This window comes from Macaca fascicularis, chromosome 8 (genome assembly GCF_037993035.2).
Source record: "Macaca fascicularis isolate 582-1 chromosome 8, T2T-MFA8v1.1".
Taxonomy (NCBI): Eukaryota; Metazoa; Chordata; class Mammalia; order Primates; family Cercopithecidae; genus Macaca; species Macaca fascicularis.
Genome location: NC_088382.1, coordinates 58,584,260 through 58,606,549, shown reverse-complemented (window position 1 = coordinate 58,606,549; position 22,290 = coordinate 58,584,260). Strand labels below are relative to the sequence as shown.

Here is a 22,290-nt window from a genome sequence, read left to right as displayed (position 1 = left end):
TCTCACTCTGTCGCCCAGGCTGGAGTGCAGTGGCATGATCTCGGCTCACTGCAACCTCTGCTTCCCGGGTTCAAGAGATGCTCCTGCCTTAGCCTCCTGAGTAGTTGAGATTACAGACACGCACCACCATGTCCAGTTAATTTTTTGTATTTTTAGTAGAGGCAGGATTTCACCATGTTGGTTTAGGCAGGTCTCAAACTCCTGACCTCGTGATCTGCCCTCTTGGTCTCCCAAAGTGCTGGGATTACAGGTGTGAGCCACCGTATCCGGCCAAACTTGCTCAGTTTCATGGGAAAGTAAAAAAGGCAGGAAATCTAATGAAGGCATCCTCAGTGAGGCTGGGCACATGTCAGAATTTGAAGTACCTTTATCGGCATCACTGCCCGGGCAGCAGCTCACTAACCCAGCTCCACCATTTGGTCATTTGTGGCTTTCTGTGGACCTCAGGCTTCCTACCTAACCCATCAAGAAAATATTCTCCGCCTAAAACACACATTCTCTCATTTCTTTTTACTTCCTTCTTTTCCGTTTTGCTCCACACTGCCCCTATTATGTGGTCCCAGCTAGGCCCACAGAGGTCCCTGGGGTGAGATCTTGTCAGCATGGAGGACATTTGGATGCACTGGCTGAAACCCAGGCTGCCTTCTCCTAGCCTGAGCTGCACCTGTCCACTTCCCATCTGCATTTCCAAGGCCTCATGTGGATGAAGGGTACCTGAGCAGCCTGTTCCCTGAGGGAGGACACCACCACTCGGAGCCACACAGCCCGAAGACAGAGAACAGTGTGGAAGTAAGTGGAAAGAGTTAGGAATCTTCTGTGAGTGGCATTTAGAGCCTGAGTCACTACCTCCCAGCAGAAATAATTAGCCCAAAAGCACTGGGAAGTCTGGGAGGTTAATTAAAACCATTTAGTCATGTCTTCCTTCATGAATCCTTCAGAAACATGATAAAGTCAGAAAATGGAATAAATGAAATTTTTAAGATCCCCATAATCTTAATAATACATGATACGAAAATCCAATGAGCACTTTTGTTCCAAATATCGGGCTAAGCATTTTACATGCATTATCTCACTAATTTCTCCCAATTATCCTAAGAAGTAAACATTACTTACTATTTTCAACCTACAAACTGGATTTAAGAAAATCAGGAACCTCCGATGTGTCTCACCTGGAAAAGGGCAAAAGCCAAAAACCTTATCTAGTTCTAATGCTGAAGACTTTTGTCTAAAGCAAATCCTTTCTCGCCACATATCCTCCACTTACTCCTGTGGAGTGAGTGAGTGTCTCCAGCTCCAGAATCTCCCAACGGACCCTCGTGGCTGCAGGCAGAGTTGCTATGTGGTGTACATGTATTCTGAGATCATCGATTCCTCTCCTATCCACTCTTCTCACCTGAACATACCTTGGGATTTGCTTTCTTTAGTGGGAGTTTCTGGCTTGGATGTAATGCCTTTCATATTTGGTGCTAGTAAGAATCTGGACATTAGGCTGGGACCTGGCGTTACCAAGAGTTCAGATGTAGTGGAGAACATGGAGTGGTCACTAGGCTGGAAAACTCTGTTGGCACCAAGGGAGGCAGAGTGAGAGGAGTGTCAACAGACTATGCTAAGAGGGAGGAGAGGCGGAGACCATCGCCTGTTTGTGAGGAGAATGGTGGAAGCCGGACTCCTCAACTAGAGAGGGACAAGAAATGCTTCTTTGAGCCATCTTGGATGATGTCAGGGAAAGGCTTCTACCTAGAGAAGAAGAAGATGCCAATGATAAGGGATCATGAGATGAAGTGGCAAACATAATAAATTATAATGTGGTGCTTTTCAGGTGCCAGTCCCTAGCCCAAGGATAGACAGCTGGGACATGGTAGAGCTGGGATTTGCACCAGATCCGACCTGCAACCCAGGCCCTTACCCGTGTTCTAGCCCTGACTGCCTCTTACTGTCACAAGATACCACCTGGCATGGCACAGGTCACATGAACTTTGAAAGTCTGATACAAGTGAAAAGTGATTATAGATTGGTAGGAACCATGGCATTTATCATCCCAAATGGGATGCTGTCATGAAAGGAGATGCTCATAGTTACATAAGCACAATGTAATCTGGGATTGTCCCAGGCAAAGCATGATGTATTGTCACCCTATTTATAGGTTATGAATTACTCCACAAATTACATTTATGTAAAATGGGAATAACACCTGCTCTCTCTGCCTCTACCTCACAGGTTTTCTGTAAGGCAGGATTGAATGAGATAATGTCTGTTACATCATGTTACAAAGAGGGAAGCTGTTTCCCCCTTTGAACAAACTGTAAGTATGATCTGAATGCATCGATTATGGTAGGTGTGTCAGGACAGTGACATGTGTGCCCTATCTTGGAGCGTGCTTAGGTTCTTCATAGGTGCTCATGTGTAATGATTAAGTATGGGCATCAAAAGTCTGGAAATGGGGAACCCGCATGGCATTGCTTAAGTCTCTTACTAGTATAAGGAACTTGTAGGATATTTCTAAAATACCTTTAATAATTGAATTTAGAAAACCGAATTTCATGAAAGTCGGGTAAAGTGCTGGTGTAAACATCACGAGAATGCTCCTGAATGCTACACCCTCTTGGAGTCAGCATTAGTGCAACTACCTCCCCCCTCCACACACACACACACAGACACATACACATCTCCCTCACAACACACTCAGAACATACAGACATACAAACCGTAGTGTATCCCGTTTACCACATGCAGTAGAGTTTCTCTCTCATCCCATCAAGAGTTCACTAATTCTAAAGCAATTGGCATCACACTGCTCACGTCTAGGATTCTGATTAACCACATGCAAGATTTAATATGTTTGTTATGCTGGCTCTAACGTGCTAAAATATCAAAGGGAAATTAATGAGATATGATTTGTATGAAGACATAAAAGTCTAAAATCCCATTAGATAAACATGAACTTACATCCAAGTTACGAGAGCTCCAACAAGCCAAATTCATGCCGTGGTCCACTTTCTGTGTTCTTAATTGGGATAGTGTGAATCTGACTAAGTGCAAGGCAAGCTGCTTCCCTCTTCATATCTCTCATTACTTGGTACTGTATTTTGATTCATGTAAACACAGAAAAGAGCATAGCTGCCCCAGGAATTCAAGTTAGTCGCTAACCAGGAAGTGGGTGCACCCTCCGTATTTCCAGGGACCCTGGAGGTTATGCCGTGGGATGTGTGCGTGATGTGTGCAGCCCCTGCAGTCAGCGCCGGCAGACCCCATCCCAGACAAGGACAGTGCTGCGCAGAAGCGGTCCTGCCCCTACCTGCACGGAGCACTCAGTCTAGAAGAACAGAGTTGCTGTTTGCTGTCTTGAAAACGAAAGGAGGAGGAAGAGGAGGAGAAAGGAAAAAAGGACGAGGAAAACAAAACCACGGAGGGGGGCGAGGGGGAGGTGGAAAAACCAAAAGATTAACTCAGTGGAGAAAAAAGTTTTCATGCCATGAATTTTTTTATAAAAGGAAACAGGTAAGCAGAGAGTTAAGGGATTGGTGTTTTTCTCTTCTTTCATGGCCACAGAATGCTAGAAAATCAAATGGCAGGTCTGGGAGGAACAGCCTTGCTCCACAGAGTCTACTGAGAGGTGGTGCAGTGGGGAGACAGAATCGCAGCAGGGCAGGATGTGGAGCAGGCCAGGGCCTGCACCAGCGCCCAGGTATGCGGCTGACAGGCAGGGCGCTGGCCCGCGGCAGGTGCAGCACCGCCAGTGCCCGCGGCCCCAGGAAAAGAAAACCTGCAGGTGCCGTCAGGACATGTCCTGAGCCTCCCAAGCCACGCGCTTTTCTGAATAGCTGTCCTATGCTCATTGTCTGGCTGCAAGATGATGGTGTGCATTGGGAGGGGACGAAAGGGAGGGAGTGGTGTGTGGAGTCTCCTGCTCCGGTGGCTTTGATGACACACAGGGGCGGCTTCAGAGAGAGGAGCAGTGGGAGGAGGTGGGGCAGGCACTGGGGATCCTGGGGGGCTGTTGTGGGCTGGCTGAGCCTGTGCCAGAGGAGCGAGGGTGGGGGCTCCCCTGCCAGTCCCGGGGCTGCTCCTCTTCCCCCAGGAGAGCGCCCCTCCCTGCCCTCTCTCCCAGGCTGCATGGATGTGGGCAGTCTGTTGGCTGCGGAGCACCCCTGTGAGTATGACCTACTGTCCTTACATGCCCGGGACTCTCCTCTGCCCACCTTCAGCCATCTGCAGCACAGTGGCTCTAAGCATTTCAGTTCAGTGCTCACGGTTCCAAATGCTGCCTGAGTCCCTGCACATCCCATGAGCACACATGGGTTAGCGCACACTGTGGGTGCTCCGGAGCTTCTCTGTGGAGTTACCTCTCAGCCTGCTCATGACCTGTCACCAGAGGCAGTTCTAAAAATAAGCAATTATCACGTTCAGCTGGATGCAGGAGAATGCAATGCAGCCACTTGTCTTTTGCCAGCTCTGAATACCTGATCAAGGGGATCTCCCACCCTCCTCAGAAAGGGCTGGCATACATTTTGGGGGAGTGGGGAATAGAAGGGCATTTTGCCTTTGAGGAAAGTTAACTCTGTGTTGTGGCGGTTGTCGTACTGACTGCAGCCAAGGAGCAAGGAGGCAGGCATGAAGGCAGGGCAGTGCTTCCGGCTGGGCCCAGGGAAAGGAGCAATGCTCCCTGGCTAGACCCAGGGAAAGAAGCACTGCTCCCCAGCTAGATCCAGGGACAGGTGTAGGGCTCCCAGCTAGATCCAGGGAAAAGCTGCTCCCCAGCTAGACCCAGGGACAAGAGTAGTGCTCCTGGCTAGACCCCAGGAGAGAAGCAGTGCTCCCAGCTAGACCCAGGGACAGGAGCAGTGCTTCCCTGCTAGACCCAGGGACAGGAGCAGTGATTCCCACCTAGACCCAGGGACAGGAGCAGTGATTCCCACCTAGACCCAGGGACAGGAGTACTGATCCCCAGCTAGAGGTGGACCCAAGCCCTTCCTTCCTTCTCCAGCCTCAGAGGGCCACTGCTGCAGCCCCCTGGAAAGGGGCTCTGAGCCCTGCACCCTGCCGTGTGCTCTGAGCCCTGCACCCTGCCGTGTGCTCTGAGCCCAGCTCTCACAGCTGATCCCCCTGGATGGAGCAAGTACACCTCTGCTTGGGCCACTGAGCAAGAACTCAGCGCCATGCCAGGGATCCCTCCTCCAGGACCCACCATGCCCCTGAGTGCACCCTACACGCAGAGGAGGCGGCAAGGTGGAACTGCACCCTGGGTGCCTGGAGCACTCGGTGCTTCACTTTACACAGTCTTTGGGGGGTGGGGGTTTCCTCAGAACACCTGCCATGCAGAGTGGGGAAGATTTAGGTGAATAGACTGAAAGCACCTAGAGTAGTGCCCAGCACATAGGAGATGTTCAGTACTTGCCAACTCTCGTGATTATGACATAATGCAAAAGCCTGTATGCATTGCTGTGTTCTCCTGTTCAGTGTCACACTCTCGAGAACAGCCATGCTGATCCTGCATGCCACCTGGGTCACACCTCCCAGTGTTCAGGCAACGCTCAGTGCGTGCTGCTGGCTGCCAGCCCACCTGCAGTTATTCCAGGGCAGGACTGGAATTCCTCCAGAGATCCGCGTCCTAAGTGGGCAGGCCTGGCAGGAGCCAAGGTACAGTTCAGCTGCCACAAGTAGGTGATTAAGAGATTCTTCATTGTATAATACACAAATACCTTCCCTGCAAAACTGCCAAGCTAAGAATGCAGTGCCTACTTCCACAGAATGCTGACTCTTGGTCAAATCAGTATCCTTGTTGGCTGAGCATCCAGGGGTGTTCTCTTTAGGAAAACAGTGCCCCATAAACTCACAGTTTACTATGAAGAAATCTTTTCCTATACCTGTTACTAACCACCCAACTGAAACCTATTGCTATGTGAGTTTTAGAGCACTTTGTTATCTAGTCTTAAGTTCGGGTTGTGTGTGCATGCATGTGTGTTGTGTATCCCTCCATGCACACGTACATGCATGAGCTCACGCACGCAGTGAGACTTCCTCTCTGGATCTCCCATATCCTCAGCTCCACTTGGTTTTGCATTTACTTGCATGTCCTGCTGAGGAAGCCTCTAGATTAATGCACATGATTTTCTACTCACCCTATGACTATTCCAGTCACGTCATGGAGGGTTATGGGAAAATGGAGTTCATGGTAAAGGTGAGTTGGACAGTCCTGAGATCACGAGCAGAAGATTTGCCTTCAGGCCTTTGACGACAGCCTCAGGCCACAGGTTGCTCCTGCCCACTGGCTCCTGAAGGCTGACCTACAAAAGCAGCCCTGCTCTCGGCTCTGATGGCAGCAGGTGCAGGTGGGCAGCTGCAGGTGAGCAGACCCAGGTGAGCAGACCCAGGTGGGCAGACCCAGGTGGGCAGGCACAGGTGAGCAGACCAGCTGGCTGATGCTGACAGCTGAGAGGGTAGAAAAGTAATGCTCTAGTCCCCTAAGCCACACAAACTCTATGTAGTCATACTAAGTTGGTTCCTTATAAACAAGAAAGAGTGCAAATATAGAACCACAGTAGCACTCACTATACAAGCCCATCTAGTAGCACCTAGAACTGCCCTTTGATGGACAGCATCAAGCTGGATGAGCATGAGCAGAAAGCAAGGAAAGTAAAGCAAATGCTCTTTTTGGCAGCTAGAAATAAAGTGGCCAGTCACAATGAGGAAGAACATTGATGGGCCCTGCCAGCAGTAAGGCAGACCACCTTCCTCAGCATCCCTCTGCAGCAGTCCTGGAGGGCTGAGTGGGTTTGCTGGCTGGGAAGAGAAGACTGATCTGCTTTGGAAGGCCTGTCAGTACATCTAATATTAAAAAGAGATTTATCCCCACTGTGCCCATCAAGTGGACAGAGGCCTCCTCACCACCTTTCACCCACACGTGCACTGCCACACATGGGTCTCTGACTAGAAAGTTCAGGGGCAGCACGGGGAGGGCCCGGGACCTGCCAGACCACCCCCCATGTGTTCTCACATCTGCACGCCAACGCCCCAGCATGGGTGCTACACGGCGTGGCCCATTCCTCTGTAATTTATGGCTTGCTGTGCACCTCATGCTGCCACTTAGTACCTGAAGAAAACATTCCTCCCCCTAACACACATCCCCTTGTTTTTTCTGCCTCCCTCCTGCCTGTTTTGCTCCACACTGCTCCTGTTATGGGGCCTCAGCCACTCACACAGGATTCTGGGCCTGCGCGGTTTGCCAGGTGAGAGGACATTAGTCTACATGGATGAAACTCGAGCGCCCTCCCCGCTAAAGTGCACTGTCACCGCCTCCCTCCCTTTGCCACCAGACATCCACTGACTAGACAATGGTCACTTAACTGCCTGTCACCTGTGCAGTGGACAGAGGCATTCTCGTACCCTACATGAAATGCACAGCCTGTGTGAAGAGGTCCAATAAAGCAGAAAATGAGATTTTTCACTCCTGTCACTGGAGAATACTTGGAGTATTTCAATCACTGCTGTGGTCACAAAGTCAGTGGCACCTGCTCCACCACTAATAGCAAAACTTCCTCATTGTTCCAGCACCGAGGAACAAATCACAGGGGTGCGAAGACTGCAGACCCTGGAGTCCAGCCTTGCAAGCCAGACGCAGCTCCCGGGGCAGAGGACGGGCCTCCCGCACCCTCAGGGATACCCCTCCTCTGCTCTCAGCCAGGCCCCTGCTCAGGAGTTGTTTGCTGCCACTTACTTCTGAGTCTGCCTCTCCCTGTCTCTCTGAACAGGCTCATCTCTGCAGACATCTCTTACAGCTTTAAAAGATTATATAAATTTTTCAAGATCCAGTAGCACACAGCCTTTGGTTTTACAAAAAGCTTACAAGTTGTTTGTGATGAACACTGGCCTTCTCATGTCAACAAATGCCTGTTTCACCAAACGATGGGTCTCACCTCTCTTCCGAGATACCCACTAGTATAAACACAGCATGAGCCCATATATGTGAGATGGGTTTATTATGGTCTTGAAACACCATAATAAGGAAAGAAATTGACAACAGACTGAATGAAGGCAAGCAAGGTCTCGCCCTGGCCTGTGGCCTGGAGGGAGAGGCAAAAAGGGCGGTGTTTTTCTCTCCTTTCATGGCCACAGGATTCTAGAAAATCAAATGGCAGGTCTGGGAGGGACAGCCTTGCTCCACAGTCTACTGAGAGGTGGTGCAGTGGGGAGACAGAATCGCAGCAGGGCAGGATGTGGAGCAGGCCAGGGCCTGCACCAGCGCCCAGGTATGCGGCTGACAGGCAGGGCGCTGGCCCGCGGCAGGTGCAGCACCGCCAGTGCCCGCGGCCCCAGGAAAAGAAAACCTGCAGGTGCCGTCAGGACATGTCCTGAGCCTCCCAAGCCACGCGCTTTTCTGAATAGCTGTCCTATGCTCATTGTCTGGCTGCAAGATGGTGGTGTGCATTGGGAGGTGATGAGAGGGAGGGAGTGGTGTGTGGAGTCTCCTGCTCTGGTGGCTTTGATGACACATGGGGTGGTTTCCAAGTGATGGGGCAGTGGGAGGAGGTGGGGTGATCCCAAGGGGCTGGTGTGGGCTGGTTGACCCTGTGCCAGAGGAGGCGGGGTAGGGACTCCTCTGCCAGTCCTGGGGCAGCTCCTCTTCCCCCAGGAGGGTACCCCTCTCTCCTGATGTCTGGGAAAGTTAGACGGGGAGCCCTACACACCTTCAGATCCAGTCCTCACTGTCTGCAACAGGCTTCAGTCCTTGGCCGGTATTTAGTATTTCCCTCCATTATTTTGTGGAAAAAAAGGAAGACATGTTAAGCTCGCAACACTTTAGAAGATAAATGTGACACTAACAGTGCCATCACCGCAGTTTGCTATGACAAGCCACGTCAGTGTGGTCGCAGGGAGAACCGGGTCTGACCCATTGCCCACAGAGCGGACTGCGCATGGCTGGCCTCAGTCACGCACCCCTGATGCCATGCCCTGCTGCATTTTTTCTGTTTATGTTTCTCTCTTTTTCCCTTCTATAGAATGTAAATCCATGAAAACATGGCCCTAGTCAGTCCTCTTCAGTGCTGTCTTCCCACATGGTAGTGGGCACTCAGTCAATATTTGCTGAATGAGTGAAGGATCGAACCCCACGGTACAGCATTAGTGGAAAACTTATTTTGACCTGGATATCAATGGAGTGTGTGTGCTCAAGGCAATGTTGTTTTTCAAGAAAGCGGATGTGACGCCATTGTACACCCAACAAATATAAATTGCAGGGCTCAGTAGCTCTCCACGGCCTACACTTCTGACAGTTTTTGATGTGCTGTGTGAAACCAAGAACAGAAATGGATGTCTCCATTCTACTCATCCATGCGTAGCTGCAGTAGCAGCCCGTTCCTTTTGGTCGTGTTTCATTTGGTATTAAAAATGCCCCTGTAGGCTGGGTGTGCTGGCTCACACCTGTGATACCAGTACTTTGGGAGACCAAGGCTGGAGGATTGCTTGAGACCATGAGTTCAGGACCGGCCTGGGCAACATGGTGAAACCCTGTGTCACAAAAAAAATGCAAAAATTAGCCGGGCGCAGTGGTGCTCGCCTATAGTCCCAGCTACCAGGGAGGCTGAGGTGGGAGGATCACTGAGCCTAAGAGGTTGTGGCTGCAGTAAGCCAAGGTCGTAACACTGCACTCCAGGCTGGGTGATAAAGCAAGACCCTTGGAGAACAAAAGGGAGTTAACCGCAGACACTCGCACACCTGGCAAAGTTACTGGAATAAGCATGTCTTTGCCTGGAGAACAGCAAGGGCTGATTCAATGCCTTTATTTGAACTCTGCGTGTGGAATTTTATTACTTTGAATATATCCTCCAAAAAATGGAACTAAAGTAAACAGACTATCTAACTGAAGTATATTATAAGTTTGGTTTGATTTAAATAGATTATTATATTGATAAGGTTATAACAAACTGTGACAATGCATTAAGAAATAAGCATCATGTGAAACTTAAAAATTAAGCTATGAGATATTCTATGATTCCTAAGATGGGCCCCTGTAGGCACAGGTAACTGAAGGATTTCACTAGGGTGATGATTCTGTTCATCTTCAGCCTGCTGGGAAAGTTGATGAGGGGTTTGAAACCTATAGGTTTTTAGCACTCGGCTAACCACAAAACCATAACTTTCAAAGGAGGCAAATGTGCAGGTCAACAGGATAGGAAATTATACGGTAAACGTTACACTGACTGAGAAACTCTCTCCCTTCCTCAGCAGGCACTGTTATTCTTAGACAAGATAGGTTCTGAGCTGGTCAGGAGGTTAGGAGAGGGTGTTAGGGCAACTTGGTGCTTCTGAAAGGCTGTTCAGGTTCTTGGCACACATTACAACTCTCTGAAAGACAATGGATTTCTGGAGATCCTTTAAGTCACCTTTGCCACAATGCTGCAACCCTAGGCCTGTGCATGCGGCCACAGCTCCGTGCCTCTTGCAGGAATGGACTTCCTTCCCTTTTTCTCCCTTCTGCCTGGCAAATTTCTGCTCTCCCTCCCCTGTGAAGCCCTTCCAGCCTCTGCCAAGAAGTCTTACCACCCTGAATGCATTTTCCAGGCATCTCTTACAGCCTGGGAGAGCATCACACTTACTATCAACTTTGATGTCATGAAGCCTGGGACTCACATTCTCCATAGTGCCTTTTTCTGGTATATAATAAGCCCGCATTAAACTGATGACAAATGAAGAGCATGCTCAGCTCAAACTTGTGATGCTAGAATCTCAAAAATTTCCCCATATATCCCCAGAATTCAGCTTTTCCTTTGCAAATGACAAATGTCCTGTAGCAAACCATCTGTGGGAGCCTTACAGTGCCAGGGCCTCTCAGAAAGCATGCACCCCATGGACCTGGCCACCTTTGGAATGAGTTCCCCTCCACAATCTGAATCTTCGTTATTTTAAACCTTGAACACCATCTCCTCAATGTCTTCCTCCCAAACTGCACTTTGTCTTCCATGTCATAATCGCCCCCACTACCTACCTCAGTCCTGACGTTTTCTCCCAGTTTTCCAGCCTGCACTGGCCTCTTTCCCTCCTCCCTTCTGGGCATTCCTTGTGCCTTTTCTCCATCTGAGTGACTTCTTCTCACGCACCAGACATGTTCCTGGTGTTGTCTTTTCCCAAAAACTCTCTCTGGTGGCTCTTGGTGTGCTGTGTTCCCTTAGTAGGGTTAGCACACTCCCCAGTTACCCTACTGCTGTACTTGGCCCTGTAAAGTGCAATTTCCTGTTAGTGTATCTTTATACTCTACAAAATATAAACTCCTCAAGGGACAAAATGGATCTCACTTACCTGCAATTTCCATGTCAATACATGACAGTTAAGCTCCCCGCCGTGTGTGAAGATTCTACAAACCGCCTGGGGCGGGTCTGTAAAGAGGAGGGCTTTGCAGAGGCTAGAGAGCTGGATCCTTGGAAAGTTAGAGCACTCCAGGAAGATTGCTAAGTAAAGAAAACCAAACCCATGTGTGTCCTTCTCTACAGGCTTGAAATTCAAATGGGAGAACCCAACACATCTCCATTCAGAAGTTGGTATGAAGAATTTACCCATATTTCCCCTTTCGCCCACAATGCAATCACTGCTCCTTAAAGACTATGTCAGATTAATCTTGGGTTTTCTTACAACTGACATCCTGCAGGATTCTCACCCATCCATTGTGAGAGGTGTGCCACCCAGGAAAGCAAATGGGTGGCTGGGTGTCTTAGGGCAAATTCCAAAACATGATTCCCATCTGAACTCTCAATGAATGATGTTACAAGTCTATCTTTCTTTTGTCGACTAAGAGTGTATCCCTCTTTGAAGGTGTACGTCAACTTCCACTTCTTCCATGACACATCCCCTACCTTAGATTCATCAAAAAAAAAAAACCAGAACTTGAAAATAAGAGAGGGATGAAGGAATTCCCTTCTCCAAATCCAGAGCCATCTTTGTCTTTATCACCAATTTGGCACAACTTTTTCAGATAGGAGACTTGAGAGATTTGTATTCACCACTGCCCTCACACATGTTCATATTGCAACATTGACTAGCACAGTGTCTTATTTGATATAGGTGTTTCAAAAATATTGATTAATTGGCTAATGAAAAGAACACACTGATCACTGAGAGAAAGGAAACATCTCCCAGGAAGCTGAAGGCCAGAGTTTCTAGTGAACATGACCATCCGTCTTTAGGGTTATCCTGACCACCATGAAAATGAAGCCTAATTTCCAAAAGCTGTCAGTGGAAGGGCCACATGCTGAGTCCCAGGACTGGTGACTGGTTAAATAGTATCCATGCCCTAACCTGAGTAACGGTAAGATTTTTATTATTTGTGTGGCATTTTTATACTTTGCAAATCACTTTTATATCTATGACTTCATTTGATGTTTACAACCATCCTGGAAGTTGATGGGGCAGATATGGTGATTATCAGATTAATAGACTGAGGCACAGAGAGGTCAGGAGACTTCAGCCCCAACATCTGCCTAAGGGAAATGAATGTGAGCAAGATGCAGCGCTGGGCCCAAGAGACAACAGCTTATGGGACCAAATGGAAGCGTGCAGAAGGCCAAAGCAGAGGTCTGCCATGAGTGCTCAGGAAGCACAGAGGAGACAAAAAGACAGACTGCCCTGATGCCCACGCTGCACCCAGTGGACCAGCTCCATGGGACCTGAGCAAGAGACTCAGATCCTCCCGACTCTGCAGTTTCTGGAGGGATGAAAGGGGCTCTGAATGTGTGAGCTACAATAATTATGTTTGCTTTAATGGAGCAATGCTGGCTTTTGTTGTGCTACGGTGCAAAGGCCTAATTATTCAAACGCAGTCATTAGTTCCCACACAGCAGAGATGACGGCAGACATTATAAAGATAACATCTCTTGGCCCTTTGCCTGCCAGCCCCAGCCACAGGGACACTTCAGACGCGACAGCAGCTCCTGCCAGGAGCACGCAGCACATGGCCCAGGACATCAGAGCCCAGAGTTGACCTGAGACATCTGGAGGGAAGGGGGCCGCGTGAGCCCCTCCCTCCAGGGCCCCCAGGTGAGGGAGGTGCAGGCAAGCCTGCTAGGAGCGGAGTGACCCCGGCTGCCCGGAACCCTCTGTGTCCTGCTGGCTGTCTTCATACAGACAAGCAGCTCCCATCAGGGCAGACACCGTGTCAGGAACCCATTTCAAACATACAAGGCTGAAAGGAAATCATTCATTTCACCACAGGACGAGATGTACCCAGAAACCTGTCCAACTTCTTGCCGCCACCACCAGGGAAAAAAAAAGTGACGAGCCGAATTTGTAGGGTATACGATTGCTCAAACGGGCATTCAGGAGCAGGCGCTGGCCTGCCTGCATTTTTCCTATCCCAGCCCTTCTATGAGTAACTATTAGGAAAACACAAAGGGCTTTAAAAAGTTCAAAGAATTTATCTAAAAAGTGACTGCATCATTATCACCACGAAACTGCTTAATATTTAGACTTCTGTAAACTAAAACCAAAAAAAAAAAAAAAAAAATCTAAGTTGAGAGGAGAACAGGGGTTATTTTTCCTTTGCACCAGCCACAGCAGGGATTTCCTGGAAGTCAGGTCCCTTGGGCTTTGTTCTCTTTCCTCTGCATGCACAAACACACCTCCCTTTCTCCCATGCAACCTGCCCGGAAACTGGAGACCTGGAAAGAAGAGACAGGGCTCTCAGGAAATATTTCGCTTGACCAAGATTTTTGCCACCCTGTTCTTTAATTATATTTTCCTCTGGCTGCTTTTCACACATCCACCCAAGGTAGAAGGAATATCTCCCATAAAAATTGTAGTGTGAAGAGTTCTCCATTTTACAAAAGAAAAAAGTGAGGGGGAAATCTGCCATAATAATGAGGGAAGCCATCTTCTGTTCGTTAGCAGGGACTTTCTTTGAACAATGCCCCAACCTGCCATCCAAGGAAGACTTGCGTGGGAGCGACGGGAATGGAGAGGTGAAGGCTGCCCAGGTTCTAAGGACGCCCCTCCATGCAGCCTGGCAGCAAATCCTCCTGGGTGAGGCATTTCCGGCTCAGTGTGTTGCTTTTTTTCCATGTGGAGTTGTAGAAGAAAACCTGGGAAGGGATTAAGTCAAGCATTTGCTTCCCAGCTGAAGAAAAGGAACATGGACCTCAGAAAGACTGAAGAAGTTGAGAGCTCTGGAAGTGCATCAGTTTTTAAAACCACACACACAGTTTAAAAAAAAATTTTTTTAAATAACAGTTAAAATATTAACAATGAGAAGCAGCAATGCACACACAGGCATGGCTAGCTTTGTGGCTGAAACAGAGGAAGGTGGGTCATGGCTTGTTATGAAGAATGGAAAGAATTGCACAGGTCTGGAAAAGATCTGGAAATGACACTCCCATCCATATTTTAATGCCAAAGCAAGAGAATATCAAGAAATCACCAAATGCCATCCCGGGAGGTCAGAATCGGGGGAGACAGGGGATACCTCATAAATTAAAGGCTAGTCCTGGAGACAGGAAAACAGGGCCAGCAGCTCCCGGGCCTTGCAGCTCGCTGGTGGGTACAGTACTGAGAAGAATGAGGGTATGTGTTGTGCTAGAATCCTGGTTTTCCTGGGGCTGAGGAGTGGGTCTAGAGTCAGCACACAGGCTTTTGGACCCAGGGCTCGCTACAGTACCTCACTCAGCTTCTGCACAGAACAGTTCCAGGAAGCGGTGTCTACAGGTGCAGGTGAAGATGGAAGACAGACTAATTGAACTGAAGGAGGCTCTGAGCAAAACAGTCACCCCCTCCTCCACCCAACCACTGCCTCTCCTCCCATCCAGCTCACGCTCCTACAAAGTCAAACCGTGCTTGCTTTTCCTGGTGAGTTTCTTCTAAATGAATGTACTTATCTCTTTCTACATGAAAAACACTAAGGCAAAACCAGGCACCTTTGGCTTCTGCATGCAGCTCTGTAGCCATGGATGAGATTGAGCCACAGTTTTTTTACAGCCTCCTTGAAGACAGACTGAGGAAGACAATGCCCCATCCAACACAGCCCACCAGGGCTTGGTGTGTAGACCCCACCCCCACTATTCCTGCAGACTAGCGCTCAGCCTCTGAGCGGCATGACCGCAAGCAGTCATGCGGCCATCTGTTCAGACCCAAGGCCAAACCCACACTCCTGTGAGGGCCACGGGATTCCCTTGGCAGAAGAAAACATTTTCCATTGTCAGTATTCCCAAGGAGAGGCCAGTCTTGGGGCAGGATGAAGTGGAAGAACATGCCCTCTGCTGTGGGCCTAAGTGCCAGGCCTGAGGTGTCCTGGGGTTGGGGGAGGCAGTGGCCTGAAGAGGGGAAGGGATTAGTGTCAACCCTGGGGACCCTGGCTGCCCTTCCGATGGCATGTTTGGGGGTTCTTGGCCTGTCTTTGTGCGTGAACCATGTTGGCTCTTATGAAACCTACAAACTTCCTTCTCAGAATAATGCCGTAAGTACACAAAACTAAATAGGATTAAAGAAAAATATTAAAATAAGCCGTATCCATGTACTCTCTGATTAAGAAGTCACTTGAGAATTCAAGTGACCTAGATTTTGGCATAAACTGTAAATGGGGAACAGCCATGGTGAGATCTGGTTCTGCAGTTGCAGGCTGTGCTGCGCCATACATGCTGCCATTGTGATGAAGGACACCTGGCCCTCGCAGAGCACGCAGTGCAAACCTCCCCGGGCCTCTGGGTGCTGGCTGGAACCACTTTCATTTTGTTTTATACTCAAATGTCCAAGGATTGGCTAAGAAGTTAACTAAAGTGTCATTTCTAAGTACAAAGACATTTCTGTAGAAGCATATGCTTTATACATTGTATTGAGTAGATTCACTTATATAGGACATCAACACATTATTTTCTATTTTATACTACTTTTCTTATGAAGTACTCACATCATAAATAAACCCGAGGATGTTCTCTTAGAGACAGATAAACATAGGGTACCAAGGACTTGCTTTTCATTTTGCTTTCCATCTTCATGGTGACTTTTCAGTGGCTAAGCTCGCTGCAAGCTTTTCACGGAGCCTGAGAGCCGTGTACACTCTGGGCCCTGGTGCTCTGCAGCAACGATGTTTAGCAGGTTGCAGCATTGGCTCACCTGCTGCTGTGGAGTTCTGCGTCTCCAACAGGCACCTGCACACGCGGAGGTGTTGTCATTACCCTCAGTGCTATGCACACAGGCGAGTCTGGACCTGTTGCGAGTTGCCTCCGGTAATCACAGACCCAGACACACAGTGTGGTGGAGAAGCTGGGGAGACAAGCAGCACCCACACCCTGTGCCTCCCAACCTCTGTCAGGACTCCGCATCCCCACCACTCCCCTCTGCACCCACCTTACCTGGGCCTGAGTCACAACCCAGAGTCCGCATGCCAGGTCCAGCACTCACTCCTCTCACTCTGCCAGCCACGCCCTCACCAGACATTCCAAGACAAGGGAAAGGGGCTGTGGGGAAGCCTCTGACCTAACATGAAAGGCCTCTCACGGCTTCCAGCTACAGGGAGAGGGGGACGTGAGGGATGCTGAGATTTCCTCCAATGACCTCTCTGCAGCAGCTCCTTCAAAGGAGCCCTTCTTTTCCAGTTGAAGGCAATACTTTTTCACTTTTTGTATTCAGACTGGTTAACAGGCAGCTCTGATCGCTCTTAAGACTGAGGTCCTAGGAGAGTCTGGGAGCAAACTCACTTCCTTGTGGCATTGAGGGAAGACACCTAGTCATCCTGAGCTCTCTACCTGAGACATGCCTTACTCAGGCTGCTGGCCCACACTCTACCACACGAAGTCTTATTTTCAGAGCACACTCAAGTTCAACTTCCTCCTCTCCATGACTCCCCACAGACTGTGGCTTCTGCTCCGTGGGGGAGTGCAGCACGAGGATTTCTGCTCCTCCCATGAGTCTGAAAGGTTTCCACATCCAAGCAAGCCCTGGATGGGGTTCATTTCAGTTCCTGGTCAAAACATGGGGGCCGTTATACTCAACTACCCAGGACAAGGTGCTGGAAGAAAAATTCTCCAGATTGTAAAGTTTAATGTTGAAATATCAAGTAAGGCATTTATTTTCTTTGGGATCATGCAACAGATCCAAAAGCAAGAGAGTAAACTTCTCATTTCTATGCAAATCAGTTTTCCAAGGGAAAGAAAAAGAATGATGAATGGAAGGACCCTAAGATCAGGGAACCTCAGGGAGTTATTTTACCTCCTGCACTTGATTCATCTGCAAAATGACACGTGGCATCCACTTCCTCAGGAGAAGACAAACCTACAGAGAACACTGAAGTCTCACTTTCCTGTGACTAATGTTTACAATGCAAGAACATTTGTTCAAAGTAAGCCTACCCAAGAGCTGGAGTAGACATTTACCCATAACTCCCAACACGGCCCTACAGAAATCACAGGTGGCTTCAGGTGAGCCCCAAACACCTGGAGCTCCTTATGAGTAGTGTGGCAGGTAAGCCTTTGATAAAACCCAGCTCTAAAACCTTGGCAAGGGCCACTTGGCTTTCCAACATTCTTTTGTGTGTCAAAGCTCCAGCTTGATGCTTCCAAAGACGCATGCTCTGTAGGCTTTGTGGCAATTCTCGTGGCTGAGCACTCTGCAGCGCATTGGCAAGGAGGCGCTCTTCCCCTCCCAAATATGCAGGCCAGAGCATGTGAGCGACAGCTGCCTGGCCTGCCCTCCTTAGCCTGGCAGAGCGAGAAACCTTGCTCAGGCAGCTCCCCATGGCTGGAAGGCCCTCCCTCCCTCCCTTCCAGTTCCTCTTCTACACTGGTGAGGTGCATGGGCCTTTATTGCTCTTCTACAAATATAGGGAAACTGAGGCTATCACTGCTATGTCCCCAACACTCATCTCTCACATCACACTGAAGGGCAGCATCTCAGCCTCTCTGAGATTACAGACTCTGGTCTCCCACTTGGGATGATGATGTTGACTCTGGAGGAGCAAATAAGTACTTTTCCGTCAGTATGTTAGGTACTTAGAGCAGTATCAAGTGTTCAGCTATTCTTTGTATCATGTTTAATATTATTAGTCCAACATGTCTTAAAAGCATTTTTTCTGATACTGTTTTGGTTCCCTTAGACACTTACCCCGTTTTTATGCTGTTTTTCATAGAAAGGCTTAGTTAATTATTATGTTTGGCCAGAGTTTAAATAATCTAACTTCCTTTTTATCAGATCCCCTCAAAAGCCATAGCGATTTAATGACATTTGTTGAAATATATCAACCACCCTGTGAAATGGGCACTGCAGAATTGTCATGGCCCCGCATGTGTCCCTGGTGCTAGTGTGGGTATGCATGTGTGATGATTTTGTTTGTTTTCATAGGGTGTTTTGTTTCTAGCTGAGGGGAGGGCATGAAGGGGTAAACTATCAGGATCATTTTCCAGCAGTCACTTGTTCTAGAATGGGAACCTGTTCCTGTGAAAGATTCCAAGCTTCACCTCCTGTTACCATAAATGGGTTATGTATTCTCTGTATAGACAGAACAATAAAAGCGAACTACAGGACTCACTGGAGTGGAGGAGATCTGGGAACTCCGCTTACAGCATGGGAACTGAGCAAGCCAGCTTTTCACAGTGATTGATGCTGCAGGTTTAAGAGTGCCAAGGAGGAATGGGCCCAGTCTCCTCCTGAATTCATTAGCTGTGTTTGCTGTACACAGGGCTACCTGTGTCTTTTTGGCAGGGGATCACAAAGCCAAGTGACAGCACCTGCTCTGCCCTGCCGTTGCTTCTGCAGCCTAGGTCAGAGGGGATTCTGCCATCTGCACAACTGCTGGAGTCCCAAACCTTCCTAACAGGCTAACAGCCCAACGAGAACCCACACTGAACACCCAGCGGCACCCATGCCACCACAGACCAGTGCATCCCACCCCACTGGGGAAATCCAATTTTGTAAATACAAGTGGCCCACCAAAAGAAAAAGTTAGGGTCAAAGCTATTTCTCTTTTTAAAAAAAAGAAAAGTGGGTACCTGTTTTGCTTAAATTTGACTGCAGGCCACACCTGCACAGATGAGCCTGCGCAGGCCGGCTGCAGAGCAGTGACAAGGTGGCACAGGCTGGAGGAGGGGCTGCCCCACCCCAGCGCACAGGGCTCACCCCACACACACGCAGTCCTGGCCCCAGATTGCATCTGCAAGGGGACTGACTAGGTCTGAGGCAAAGTCTCTGCTCCAGAGACAGGGCTCCCCTTTCTATCTCCTCCAGCAGATCATTATTGGAGTTCATCCACTTTGAACACTATCTATTCATCATCCTACACTTCCTGCACGCCAAGCACCTGGGGCATTTGTACTCCCGACACTCACAACCATCCTAATTCCTAATAAAGTAGCAAACATCTTATAAGGAAGCAGAACAGAAAGAAGTGGGTACTGAAAGAACTACTTTGTGTTAATTTCACTTGAATAATTAGACAACCTCCTAGCAAATCTTGAAGTAAGCCAGAGACTCAAAGATTTAATATATTGTGTATTCTTTTCCTATCTACATTCATTCATTGAGTAATTACTCAGTAATCACTATGTGCCAACATTCAGTCAAAATTCTATATTTTTCTTTTTTGAGACAGGATCTCACTCTATAGTCCAGGCTGGAGTGCATCATAGCTTGATCACAGCTCACTGCAGCCTCAGCCTCCTGGGCTCAAGCCATCCTCCTGTCTCAGCCTCACCAGTAGTTGAGAGGACAGGTGCGTGCCATCACACCCAGCTAATTTTTTAATTTTTTTGTAGAGATAATGTCTCTTTATGTTGCCCAGGTGAGATATTTTTTATATTGGCCTCATGATTAATTTTACCTGTGTTAAGTGGCTTAAATCCGGATTACACGTTATCATGATAGACTATAATAATTTTAAATGCATTACCAAATATATATACGTGATATTTTACAAGAACTTAAAGGAGTCAGTCCTTACCCTCATGGAATTTGCAGTCTATGTTTAATGTAATTCTATGTTCACTGAATATAGAATCAATATATAATCCCTGATATGTACTATTGGTAATTGGGTCAAAGACTTGTCTCGTTATTGCATTATTGTCAATATATAATCCCCAATATTACCATTAGTAATTAGGTCAATGAGTTGTCTCATTATTGCAGTTTTGTCAATATATAATCCCCAATATGAACTATTAGTAATTAGGTCAATGAATTTTCTCATTATTGCAATATGTATATTTACATTGATACAATAAGAGTCACCAGAAGCAATATGAGTTTCTAAGGTCATTCCATGAAAAAAATACATACAACATATCTTGTTGGGAGCCACTGTGAATATTTCACCAAAAAAATTTTAAAAAGTTACAACTTTTTAAAAGGTTTTTCTCATTTTAATTGTTGAGCCATTCAGCAAACTCAGCTCAGTAATCACAACATCAGTAGAAAATATATATTTGGCAAAGAACAATAGTATGCTGAAATCAGCTCATAATGGCTTACAAAAAAAAAACCTATTAAACCATCAGGAATTATGTAAGGTTTTTATTAAACTCTGCCATTATTAAAGGTCAAATTATATAGGCCTATAACTTAATGACTTATATTAAAAGCAAAGTTAGTAAGAACTCAAAAATCACAACTTTCTCCATATTTTACTCCACTTTAGCATGTTCTAGGTCTCCGGTATCAGTGTGGTAGAAGCACAGCCTAACAGCAAGCTACTGCACATCTCGTTCCAGCTCAGCTCATGGTGTCTCATTTGTATCATGAAACCAGCCATGGTGGGAGTATTTACACCACGGGAATCAGCAAATACCACAGATCACAGCCTTGTTTATAGCTTCATGCATTGCTTAGACCTACGAAAGTGAAGAATAGAATGTTTATAATGCAGATTAAACCTAAAAGGGTAGGTAGCTGTTACATTGTGAAATAGCACAGCAATTGAGAGAATATTCTTCCTCGGGTAAGAACCCATTATCCAATTCAGTAAACAAGTAGCTCACACCATTGAAGAGCAAGCGATGTTCCAACATACATCTTCATTGTTTCCTTTTCACCTTACCTGTTAGTATTATTATGAAAATATCAACCAACATTCATGTCGAAGTCACATCTGTACATCAACTGCAACACTAGGTTGGCTACGGAAACAAGATTTCAGCAAAATCAATGAAAGCATTCTGTGAGGATAAAACAGAATTTATGATAAAGCATATGTTTTATCATTATATATGCTATGATTGTTTGCAACTTGTGCACAATACATCTTTCTATATAGATGATGGTTAATAAAATTATGTGCATATATATGCACACTTTTTTTCCCTGAAGTCCTGGTTGTTATACATTAACCAGCACACCACTGGCTACCTGTCTTTTTCAGCTTTTCTTTATGTATGAAAATTCTAGCCAATCTAAAGGAGATCTATTTGCCTAAATATTTCTCCTCAGGAAACATATATTTTGTGTTTGCAGAAAAAACACTGCCAACGAAGAAATAAATTTCTTCGGTGATACTTACCAAAAGATAATTTACCAAATGCTAGGACTGTGTTGAAAAATGTTTTAGATCTCACTATTCCAGTAGTATGGCTCATCAAAAAATATTGTTCACGTATGTCCATTTAAATTATATTCTAGGGCCAAGCACGGTGGCTCACACCTGTAATCACAGTACTTTGGGAAGTTGAGGCGGGCAGATTACCTGAGGTCAGGAGTTCGTGACCAGTCTGGCTAACATGGTGAAACCCTGTCTCTAGTAAAAATACAAAAATTAGCTGGGCGTGGTGGCCCATGCCTCTAATCCCAGCTACTCTCGGGTGGAGGGGTAGGTGCGGCTGAGGCAGGAGAATCACTTGAACCTGGGTGACGGAGGTTGCAGTGAGCTGAGATTGCACCACTGCACTCTAGCCTAGGCAACAGAGGGAGACTCCGTCTCAAAAACAAACAAACAAATAAATAAATAAATAAATAAATAAATAAAATAGATTATACTCTTGTCTAAACAGTTACTGATCTTATATATCTCATTGTTTCAATTGCTTAAATAAGGACTTTTTCTCCTAAAATTTTAGTATAATTTTAAAAAATTATACATATATGTATAAATACACCTACACATACTGTACTGCTTCAGCAGAGAGAGGGCAGGGATGTTCCAACACTCTTAGCATCCACTTCTTCCCAGGAGCTCAGACCGCAGGGTCAACCCAGTGGAGCAGGGAAGGGTTCAAGGTCTCACTGTCAGCTCTAGCACAATCCCACAGGAGCATTGCACAAGAAAGCCCAAAGCAGGTCCCCAAAACAGAAACAAGGCTGCAGTGAGGGGTCTCATTGAGGACTCATTGAGTTGAA

At 47.3% G+C, this 22,290-nt stretch overlaps 1 long non-coding RNA gene across 1 annotated transcript; it reads left to right on the top strand.

Annotated features, from left to right (window-relative positions):
- Window positions 1–476: 476 nt before the first annotated feature.
- LOC123575190 (uncharacterized) lies at window positions 477–3,458 on the top strand. The gene is made up of 3 exons (XR_006700353.2): window positions 477–789; window positions 2,218–2,302; window positions 3,179–3,458. It is a non-coding gene; the product is annotated as an uncharacterized lncRNA (long non-coding RNA).
- The last annotated feature ends 18,832 nt before the right edge of the window (window positions 3,459–22,290 follow it).